The sequence below is a fragment of the Macrobrachium rosenbergii genome, chromosome 5 (assembly GCF_040412425.1).
Source record: "Macrobrachium rosenbergii isolate ZJJX-2024 chromosome 5, ASM4041242v1, whole genome shotgun sequence".
NCBI lineage: Eukaryota > Metazoa > Arthropoda > Malacostraca > Decapoda > Palaemonidae > Macrobrachium > Macrobrachium rosenbergii.
The window spans coordinates 48,143,985-48,155,663 of NC_089745.1; the positions used below are offsets into that span (position 1 = coordinate 48,143,985).

Consider the following 11,679-nt stretch of genomic DNA (forward strand, 5'->3'; position numbering starts at 1 on the left):
ATATATATATATATATATATATATATATATATATATATATATAAAATATATATATATATATATATATATATATATATATATATATATATATATATATATATATATATATGTGTGTGTGTGTGTGTGTGTGTGTGTGTGTGTGTATTTGCGTGCGTGTGTATGTGTATGTATAAATATACGAGCGTATCTTTTTGTCATTCGCAGCAATGGCTCTGTAACATTTTGCCCTTTTGTTTTTAATGAGGACTTTGGGATTGATGCATCAAAATCTATACGAAAGACGTGATCATTTATTGGAAGATAACTGGATTTTTGTTCGAATCTCTGAGAAGAATGATGTTGAAGTGAATTTTACATATTCGAAGATGTTGGACTGCTAAATGCTCAAGTGGTTCAAGAATGGGGGAATAATGTTGCATGGGGAAATGGTCATGATTACTCTTCGAGACTTTTAAGTGCACAAAATTTCGTCTTGTCCTGTCACAGATATTGCCAGATCCGTATTTATGGCCGCTTCTATAGTATATCCTTTAAAATGGGATAGCTATAAGTAATAATAGTCATATCCCTCTCTTCAGAAAAAAGAAGGAACGACGAATATTTAAAAAAAATAAAATTCCTAGAAAGACGTAGTATGATTTAATCAGAGTTAAGACATAAGGAAAGATATGTAAATAAAACAGTAAATGGGAAAGGCTAGCATTTATTGATTAAACATTGAGATGCGGCTTATCGAGTAATAATTTTTACATTTATGATCAAAGTTCTTTGTGACTCCCTTCAAAGCAATGAATTAAAAAAACTTTATTTAGTCTGTGCAACCAGAGTTTTTGATGTTTTAGTACGTGCGTGTGTGTGTGTGTGTGTGTGTGTATGTATCTTTTTTACCAATTTCATCAGAAAAAAAAAAACTTTGATTTTGGTTGAGCACGCCTCGCATTTGTCAGTGTCAGATGAATTACTGTTATATATTTTCCACGTCACAAATAATCAGGCTTAGTTTTTTCTTCTTGTCTTTGTAAATTGGGGATTTTCTCTTCCACAAAAATATCTCTTTGTTCTTTATCTCAAAGGAACTTTTTTCATGTTGTCCTCGGCTCCATTTATCTGTTTCTGTTTTCGCTTTTCTCATTGATTTGGTTATTGTGCTGTAATTTTATTTGTCTTTTTTCGTTATTTACACGAAAATAAGAGCATGATTAGTGCACCTTTTTTTGGTGGTTTTGTCTTACGTTCGATTATTTTTTTTATGTGGTGTTTGTGCAGCATTATTTATTAGTTGATATTTTACTATACTTTAAAATTAACTTTCATGACGTCATATTTCGTATAAGGACATTTTTATTTTTTTATTTATTTTTGGGGGTTACATTTGTATTTTATGAAAAAAAAAATCGCGTCTTGTCTGTAAACTAGAATTCGGTAATATGTTTTTGTCACTGTATCTCTCCCCGAATTGCATTTTATTAGACAGTCCTGCAGTCTAGCTCTTTTTCGGTTACATTTGTGATATATAAATACATTGCATTTTATCCATAAACTTTCATTCCTAGCAGGTTTATGTCACTGTCTCTCTCCCCGAATTGCTTTTTATTAGACAGTCTTGCTATTTTTTTATTGCATTTGTATTGTATAAAAGACATTGCATTTTATCCATAAACTTTCATTCTTAGCAAGTTTTTGTCACTCTCTTTGCCTGAATTGCATTTTATTAGACAACTTGCTATTTTTTTATTGCATTTGTATTGTATAAAAGACATTGCATTTTATCCATAAATTTTCATCCATAGCATGTTTTTCTCACTGTTTCTTTCCCCGAATTGCATTTTATGAGACAGTCCTGCAGTCTAGTTCGTTCGCGACCTTGCCTGCAGAAGAAGGAAGTGTGTTACTGGCAGCAGCTCGAGACGTCGACCCCGCCACCCAGTCAGGGCTCTAATGCATTACGGTATTAAAGACACCCTTCTCTCTCTCTCTCTCTCTCTCCCATCCCCCTCCCCCCTCGTTTGTCTCCCTTAAATTCAATTCAAAGCATTTCTCGTCTCAGCCAAATTGCAAATGACATTAATTCTCCTCTTCCCAAAATTTCTTCTCATCATCATCAATTCTCGTTATTTTTCTTTAATGCTCGTTCGCCCCTTATTTTATGGGGTGGGTGGGAGTCGGGATTGGGAGGAGGGAGGGATGCTCTTTATTTCATTCCTTTTCGTTTTAGGGATGTTTTCTTTTGTTCCTCTTCTCCTCTGTACGACTTTCTGTTCCGAATTAAACGTTTATTTCCTTTTTCCATGTTACATTTCAGCCTCGTTCATTACGTTTCTTATTTCCTTCTGTGTTTTCTATTATCTTTTTCATCTGTGTTATGGTTTCAGCTTTTTATTAATTACTGCCTCTTCCATCCTGTACCTCTTCACTAATTAAAGGTGTTGAGACCTGACCCCTATTCACCTGTCTCATACCTGTCCCGTACGGGCCTTGCCTAGGGTGTAATTAAAGGTTGTGGTGGTGGCAGTGAGTGCGTGTGATACAGTCACACACACACTCTCTCTCCCTCTCTCTCTCTGCATGAATGGCAAGTGGTCATGCAATGTTCATCGTATGGATCTGTTGCATGGTACCTGTTGCTTGGATATTAATTCCTTTTGGTTGTTGCCTGCTACTCAATTGTAAGTCATCACAATAATAATTGTTTTTGTATGAACGTATGTGTTTACTTCTGTATTCAAGTGTTGCACGTTTGTACATATTTACATCTTCATCATACACGTTTATATGTATTACAAGGCGCGAGTGTAGTTGATGTAATGCATGCGTGATATATATGCAATAAGGAGAGAAAAATTAATTATAACCTAACCTGTGGTCTTCTAAGAGGCTGACGAGTGATTTACGAGCTAAAGGTGCATATACTATAACATGACTTCAAAAAATCAACTAATTGGGTTAAACAAGAAAACAAAAGACAAAAGGATAACAAATTTGCCAAAGTCTGGATGTATTTTGGTTCATAAAAGCTGCACCGTCCATTTATGATGACGTTTATAGTTACCGTCTCTCTTCCCTTGCCTCCTGAGCCCTCATTCGTTCTTGTCCCTCACCCTATCCTTTCACGTCCTCTTTGTGTCTCTTACCATTCCCTCTCTCTGCTCCACCTCCTTTCTGTTTCACATTTCTCCATTTCCTTGTCTCTCGTCCGCTCCCCCACGATTTTCCTCCCCTCCTTTGCCAATCGTCCCCATTGACTTCAAATACTCACTTAGTTTCCTATTCCTTCCCCCGCCCCTTATACCTCCCACCTAACCCCCACCCACGCCCCCACCCCAATCCCCTGTCGACTCCTACACGTTGACGACCTCCCTCGAAGTCATAATGTTATAATGGGGATCACATCGCTATTATATTATCACGTCCGACGTGATATAATGAATGAGAGACCTCATGTCAAAGCAGCGGAGCTTCCAACCAGGGTTTTGCATATCATTAATGAGGCTGCTGAGAGAGAGAGAGAGAGAGAGAGAGAGAGAGAGAGAGAGAGAGAGAGAGAGAGAGAATCCTCTATTAAAAAAAGCCCACTGGCAAGGTTAGAGTTGCATTGGTAAGTTTTCTGCTACTGTTTGATATGTGCGCTTTGAATGCTACAGAATTTGAATGTTTACTCCTGTTAATGTCCTCACAATCAACATTCATAGTTGAGGGATTGTTTTTATTTGTTGTTTATTTCATCTTTCTGGAAATAAAAATGAAATGCAACTAGTAACGATGAATGAAATGTAGAGAGTCAACGGTGGGGTTTTAGTTTTAGTATCTATAAAAGAGAAGGAATTTTAGTTACCCCGAGATAAGTAATAAAATAAAAAAAATAGAGATCTGCACTATATTTACCTGTAGTGTGAAGGCTTTGGAGAGAGAGAGAGAGAGAGAGAGAGAGAGAGAGAGAGAGAGAGAGAGAGAGAGAGAGAGAGAGATGATGATGATAATGATGATGATGACGTATATGTATGTGAGTCTGTTTATATGTATGTAGATCATTAATTCAGATTACAGGTCTGTTTAAGATCATCCCTTAGCTCCCGTCTTATCCATTACCTTGAGGTTTTGAACAGACATTTTTCTCAGCCACCTCGATTTGTAACTCTCCTCACAGTTAGAATTGTCCACCCTAATTTTCCCGTACCAGTTAATTCATCCCACCAGGTGCCTTCTCTTCTTAATCAGTATATTTTAATCTTATAGGCTGTATTTCTACTTTGCTTTTAGAATAATAATTGATATTCTTTTTATAGCTGTCCAAATATATGACCCTTATAATATTTATCAAATTCTGGACATTAACTCAAATTAAGGTGGTGTTACTGAATGGATGGACAAGGTATGTAGAAGGAACAGGATAGAATAAGAATTGCTCCATTCGTTTTTGGAGGAATAATTTTCTATTTTGTTGACGCGCTTGCGCGGACACACATTCTTTTAAATGACAGCTCTTTCTTTTCGGTATGAAACATCGTGTAGTCTTAAGCTCAAAATATATACGGATATCAGTGAAAAATCGAATGAATTTTCCAATAAGAAGATAATTTTAAGATATTAATAGAAAGAAGTCAGAGCTGTACAATCCTGGTTAGAAGATGTGTTACTGACTTAGCATTTCGAGTGTTACATACAAGCCTAGGAACCATTAATTTTTTACTAGCATTTGGAAACACCCTATAAAAGTCTTGTGGAGCAACAGGAGGTTCCGCTCTACGTATTTTAGAAGTGGTATATTAAATTTCCTCCCCACGAAAAGAAAGAAGAAAAAAACAGTGACTGACTAGGTTAAAGTGTTGAGGATGGGTCTGTTTGAGCTCTAGTAAATTTTATCCGCATTCACCGGATATGTATTATGAACTGAATTTATTTCTGACCTCTTACTAGCCTGTTCAGTCTCAGCAACCTCACTCTAGCCGACCACTTAATGATTTGAACTCTAAAATGTGAGGAATAACTTCATTTATTTCCTATTTAGATTCAAGGTTTGTATAGGTAAGCGTATCCAAAAAGTAAGATTCAAGGCTTATTTAGGTAAGCATATCAAAAAGTAAGATTCAAGGTTTCTATAGGTAAGCGTATGCAAAAAGTAAGGTTCAGGGCTTATATAGGTAAGCGTATCCAAAAAGTAACATTCAAGGCTTATATAGGTAAGCATATCCAAAAAGTAGGAAGAAATCGAAAACTTAGCTGTCACTGTGGCTGTTTAATATAATGGGCTATACAGTAAGTTTCAACATGGACATAAAATAAGCATTATTCATGCTGCCTTACCAGTGAGTGTAAAGATATTTTCCCATCTGCACCCAACGGGCTGTTGTTTCATTTGATATTATGTTTACAGATGACCGCCTGGTCATTATTTTGCTAACCAGGAATAGGTTAAGAGTCTTCAAATAGAGAGGTAACAGTCGCTGGCGGGCGAAAGCTTCTGTATATTTGCACAGCGGGAGAACATGAGTTTATTTGTTGGCCATTTTTGTTGTGCTCTCGTGATGTTTGTGGCCTCTGTTTGACTTATCTCTTCCTCATTTTGTACACATGGACACGTGTATAATATATAATGTATATATATATATATATATATATATATATATATATATATATATATATATATATATATATATATATACAACATATATATATATATGTATATATACTCTGTATATATACATATATATGTAAGTGTGTATGTATGTATGTATGTATACATATACATATACACATACGTACTCATACTCATTTACACACACCCACATCCACCAAAAGCCTTTTCCCCATGGAGTGTGACTTGAAGTTTTTCTTCCCGGATCTGAGCAAGACTATGGGGATGAAGTTGTTAGTCCGAAGACTCTCTCAACCCTGTTTGTGACTCTGTAGTCGTCAAACTACCAGGTAACCAATCCAGTACTCAGAAATTTGACTCGCTTGTGAATCCACCCTAGGAACTTTCTTTGGTGACAGGAACGACTTGGCCTCTGAACCACAAGCTCCAACTTTCAGTCACGGTTGAGCAGAGCCTCATCCCCAGAATTACTCAGATCTCCAGAGAAAAATATGCAAAGTCACTCCTGCAAGGGGATAAGACACTCACACAGACGTTATATATATATATATATATATATATATATATATATATATATATATATATACTGTATATATATGTATGTATGTATATATATATATATATATATATATATATATATATATATATATATATACTTACATATATATAATTTAAATTGGTGGTGGCATCATAGTAAAACTGTAACCACTGAATTATGGATGAATCGCCTGTACAGAAACCTTCTGCGACATTAGCTCCTTCATACACCCATACAGAAGGCTCATCAGCAGGATGTAGAACCCCCTACGCATCCTGAGCCATTCAGCTCTTATCATGCCCATACTCTAGCCGTCCATGAAGTTTAAAATCTTTTCATTCTAAACCGCTTTCGCTCCATTTATTCAGCACTTGCCAGACCTCCTTCTTCTCGTTTATCTTAATACCTCTGAATTAATATTTTCATTAATTTAACTTCCCCCGTAACTTTTTTTCTACGTGATCAAACCATCTCAAAATACTTCCACATGTGCTAACATTATTACCTCTTTAATTTAGGTCCACATTTCTTACTATTTCAGTTCGTCTGGTGCCACATTTGCTTGAAAATAATTCATTTCTACTGTTTCATCTCTTTACATTTCATTTGGATTTGGCATATAGGTTTCACTTCCATAAAGGAGAGTTGGCCAAGCAATCACTTTAAACATTCTCATCAATTCCCTTCCCAAACTTTTGCATGCTTCCGGCTATATTCCTTGCTTACATGTCTCATGCTGCCATCATCTGTTATATTTAACATCCTCCCCCTAAAAAAATTATTAAATTCAATCGCTTCTCATGCACTACATGCATATATAAGCGGCACATTATATTAGTGTTCTCGTAAAATATAATTTTTCATTACTGTTCGCTTACCCCGTACTTATTTAAACATTTTTTAATAAGAAATACCTTGAATTGCGTTGTTTTTGCATTATTCGTAAGGCAGGTGTGCAACATAAAATTTACATTTTTTCCTCATTTTTGCACCGACATTTTAATTAAGTTTTAGTTTTCTTATACCATATTTTATGTACATTACACGTAGCATATTTTATTAGAACTTTGCGTTTCGTTATGAATATTATATGCCAATTCTATTGGGGGGTAATATCGTTCTGTATGTTTGAATATTTGAACATCGACCACACGCACGCGCAAAGCGTAAGATTTGCATAATACCCTCGGTCGTTTCGTCCAGTTGGCGGTTTTGTAGATTAAAGTTTTCTTTTCCTTCGGCGCAATCCAATAAAGATTTTATCACACTCCACTTCTTCTTAAAAGTCCCTTTGATTTATTCATTTATTCATCATTCATTTGCATTTATATGACATTTTATTACAACGTGAATGAAATGGCTGCGTTCGCTCGTACAACAGAACAAATGTACAGCATGTATGGGTGAAATTTAAAGGAATATATTATTGTACTTCTTACACATTTGACATTTGCATATATACAGTATATGGATGATATATATATATATATATATATATATATATATATATATATATATATATATATATATATATCATACATTGGTGTATCAATATGTATGTATGTATATCCGGCTTACTCCGTGGTATGTGGAGTTGTGATATAAATATCAACTGTGTTGGTTGCAAAATAGCACAGGAAAATAATGAAAGAAAGTACTTTTATATTTTATGTTAACCTTTGACTGTTGAAATTGAAAATTACTGGCAATTTTTTAAGCGGTACAGGAAGAGCTTCTTTGAAAGTGAAAACAGCAGCAATAATAATAATAATAATAATTATTATTATTATTATTATTATTATTATTATTATTATTATTATTATTATTATTATTATGAAATAAGTGATAGCTGTTATTTTTAATGTGGGAGTTAATGCTGACTCAAAAATACATTTTCCCTTATCCTATTAACACAGATCTCACGACGCATGCGTTGATTGTCCCGTATACATGAACCGTGTCACATGCCGGAGGACCTCCCTGGCCATTTCCCAAACATCGAAACCACTCATGCGAAACATGATTTATTGTCGATCGCGTCACCAGCGTGATTCATTGTATGTAAACAGCGCCTCCCTTTTCGCTCTTTCCCCTCGTCAAAAAATGCCCCTGGATCCTTATGGTCCAAAACCAGGTGTGTCCTGAAGCGCTGTAAATTTTTATGACAACCCGTGATTGAATAGACGCGGGTTGCGAAAATATTTCTTGGGAGGAAAAGCAATTTTTTATTTTTTGGCAACGTCGTGCGCACAAAATGACACAGAATGACAGAGGTTTTCATTGAAATTAAATGGAAAGTAAAATATATGCGTGAAAATGATGCGGACACGAAAATAGAACTTGAATTTTATATATGTGTTTATGTATGCGGACACGAAAATTGAATTTCAGTTTTATGTATATATGCATGCGTGTGTGTGTGTGTGTGTGTGTGTGTGTGTGTGTGTATGGGCGCGTATGTTGATGCTTACTTATCTGTTTGTAATAAAAATTAAATAAGAACATCAGACTGAGGTTTATTAAAATAATTGCGTAAATACAAAAAAAGTGGAACGGAAATTATGTATACGTGAATAAAGAGGGGTGTCTGACCTACGGAGTATCCAGTCAATGAACGGACTGTGAATCCGAAACGAGCTCTACTTGCTTTGCACGATCGCTTGGGTCAGTAATTTAATGTTGGTCGTACCCAACGTTCATGAAAGAAATTGTGGACACTAGATCTCTCGATCCCGCTCTGATTTAAATTACTTTTGAAGTGATGGTTTGTAGAGATAAGATGTTTGTTGCTTTCGTGTGCCAATAGTTTGCAAGGACATGGATGATCTAGCTAATGATGAGAAAATAATGATTATTAAGAGGAGGAGGAAGAAAACATGGTCTTTGTTGTGATCAGGATTTACGATGTTAATGTTACGTCATGATATGATTTCATATTGCTACTAGCTGTTGTGTTAGTAGTCATTAGCAGTATCTAGTGGACTACTTATCGTAAATTGGTAGTCTTAAGCCGGAAGTGTAAGTTGAGAGAAAACGAACGTGGTTGGTTACTTCCTCCAGTTTTAAACTTTTTCTATAATGAGCTGAAAGCCATTTTAAACCTTTTCCTTATTTAGATGAAAGCCATTTTAAACCTTTTCCTTATTTAGTTGAAACCCACTTTAAACCTTTTCCTTATTTAGATGAAAGCCATTTTGAAATTTTTTCATAATTAGCTGAAAACCACTTGAAACATCTACCATCAGTAGCTAAATGCCATTTTTACTTGCCCCATGAAAGTGATCAGTATCTATAGATGTTTGAATGATTTTTCTATTGTTTTTCATTATCTGAATTACTTTTCTATTGTTTGTCATTATCTGAATTACTTTTCTATTGTTTTTCGTTATAACAAGTTAGCATGATACAGAGTAAAGTATGCGACACTTTATGGATACGATTTACATTTTTTGCATTGAGATGCATCAGATAAGACATAGATCCGCGGTACTGGTTGATTCTTGAATCATGATTCTTTTATTTCCTTCGCAATGGATGCTACGATGTGGTTCGTTTTGCTCTTTTGTTTATTCGTCTTCGGTACCAGGATTACGCAAAATTTATGTCGGCGCTTTTACGGGAGTTTCTCCAAAGGTAACCGTTGTAACTGGTCAAAAGTTAAGTATACTTTAGTTTAACCAGACCACTGAGCTGATTAACAGCTCTCCTAGGGCTGGCCAGAAAGATTAGACTTATTTTACGTGGCTAAGAACCAATTGGTTACCTGGCAACGGGACCTACAGCTTATTGCGGAATCTGAACCACATTATAGCAAAAAATGAATTTCTATCACCAGAAATAAATTCCTCTAATTCTTCATTGGCCGGCCGGAGACTCGAACTCGGGCCTAGCAGAGTGCTACCCGAGAACTCTACCGACTCGTCCAACGAGGAACTGTAACTGGTCACAAATGATTAGACTTTGTTGGGGGGGATGTATAGGAATGAAAATTTGGATAGAGGGACCTGTTTTATTAAAGATGGGCGAGTGGGTGTTGGATGCTAATCAGGTTAGCGGAATTCAAACGCTGTTTTTGATCCTTTGTATATATATATATATATATATATATATATATATATATATATATATATATATATATATATATATATATATATAAATTTATGACTCACGTCAGGATCGAACCCAGGTCTCTCAGGTGGAAAGCAAGGGCGTTACCCACTGGGCCATACAAGTCTAAAGAAGTTGGAACCTGAGAGCAACTGCACCCAAGGAATTACCTGGGCAAGCTAACTGCTTGCATACCAGCGAGTTTTCCCCAACTTCCCGACTCAGCAATGACCCAATAGACAACATTTCATTCGAATTATCCCTTCTGAGTGAATAAGATAGAAATCATCAACACACAATCACGTGTGGAACAGAAATAAATTTCTGACTCACGTCAGGATCGAACCCAGGTCTCTCAGGTGGAAAGCAAGGGCGTTACCCACTGGGCCATACAAGTCTAAAAGAAGTTGGAACCTGAGAGCAACTGCACCCAAGGAATTACCTGGGCAAGCTAACTGCTTCTGAGAGACCTGGGTTCGATCCCGACGTGAGTCAGAAATTTATTTCTGTTCCACACGTGATTGTGTGTTGATGATTTCTATCTTATTCACTCAGAAGGGATAATTCGAATGAAATGTTGTCTATTGGGTCATTGCTGAGTCGGGAAGTTGGGGAAAACTCGCTGGTATGCAAGCAGTTAGCTTGCCCAGGTAATTCCTTGGGTGCAGTTGCTCTCAGGTTCCAACTTCTTTTAGACTTGTATGGCCCAGTGGGTAACGCCCTTGCTTTCCATCTGAGAGACCTGGGTTCGATCCCTGACGTGAGTCAGAAATTTATTTCTGTTCCACACGTGATTGTGTGTTGATGATTTCTATATATATATATATATATATATATATACACATATACAATATATTATTCGTTTTGCTTTTTTTGCAGGTCTGCTCCAGTCAAAGACTTCCTTCTCTTGATCAGAAAGGTAAGGTCAAATAAACTTCAAATCCTCCCGGTAATGTGGCTTAGGCGATGCCATCCCAAGTCCGGGAAAGGCTATACGATGTGGGTTGGGAAGGGGGGCTGGGTGGCCTATTGAGAAAAAACAGACCCAAGCTCCGAAATCTGTTTTTTGTATCTCGTTCGTTTCCTCATCGTATAACGCGATTGGTTTGGTTTCCCGTCTTTTGCGTTGGCGTCGGTGCAGTGCCAGATAATAAGAAATCAGTCAACCGGGTGAAAGTTTTATGAGCGATTAGGCAGTCTGTCTCTCATTCTTCCATGATTGATCGTGCAATCGGTCTTTCAGATTTCTGATTGATCAGGGCTCTTGTCAGCAGTGTGAATTTGAAGATGTGGTTTGAGGTCTGCATCTCTTTTGTACTGCCTTCTGTTTCTGACTAGGCGTCTTTTGTTTTCGTCTTTTTGAACTTGAAATGTGTGCTTTTGTCAATGTGTATATCATATGTACTCTCACCATTTTGCTTTTATATTGCCAGGTTTTAGC

The 11,679-nt window shown here is 36.3% G+C and overlaps 1 long non-coding RNA gene across 1 annotated transcript in view; it reads left to right on the forward strand.

The window, feature by feature from the left end:
• The window catches only part of LOC136839012 (uncharacterized), a 489,465-nt gene extending 478,308 nt beyond the window's left edge, over positions 1–11,157 (forward strand). Inside the window, exon 3 of the long non-coding RNA XR_010853186.1 lies at positions 11,118–11,157. This is a non-coding gene — a long non-coding RNA (uncharacterized lncRNA). The remainder of the gene's footprint in view (positions 1–11,117) is intronic.
• The last annotated feature ends 522 nt before the right edge of the window (positions 11,158–11,679 follow it).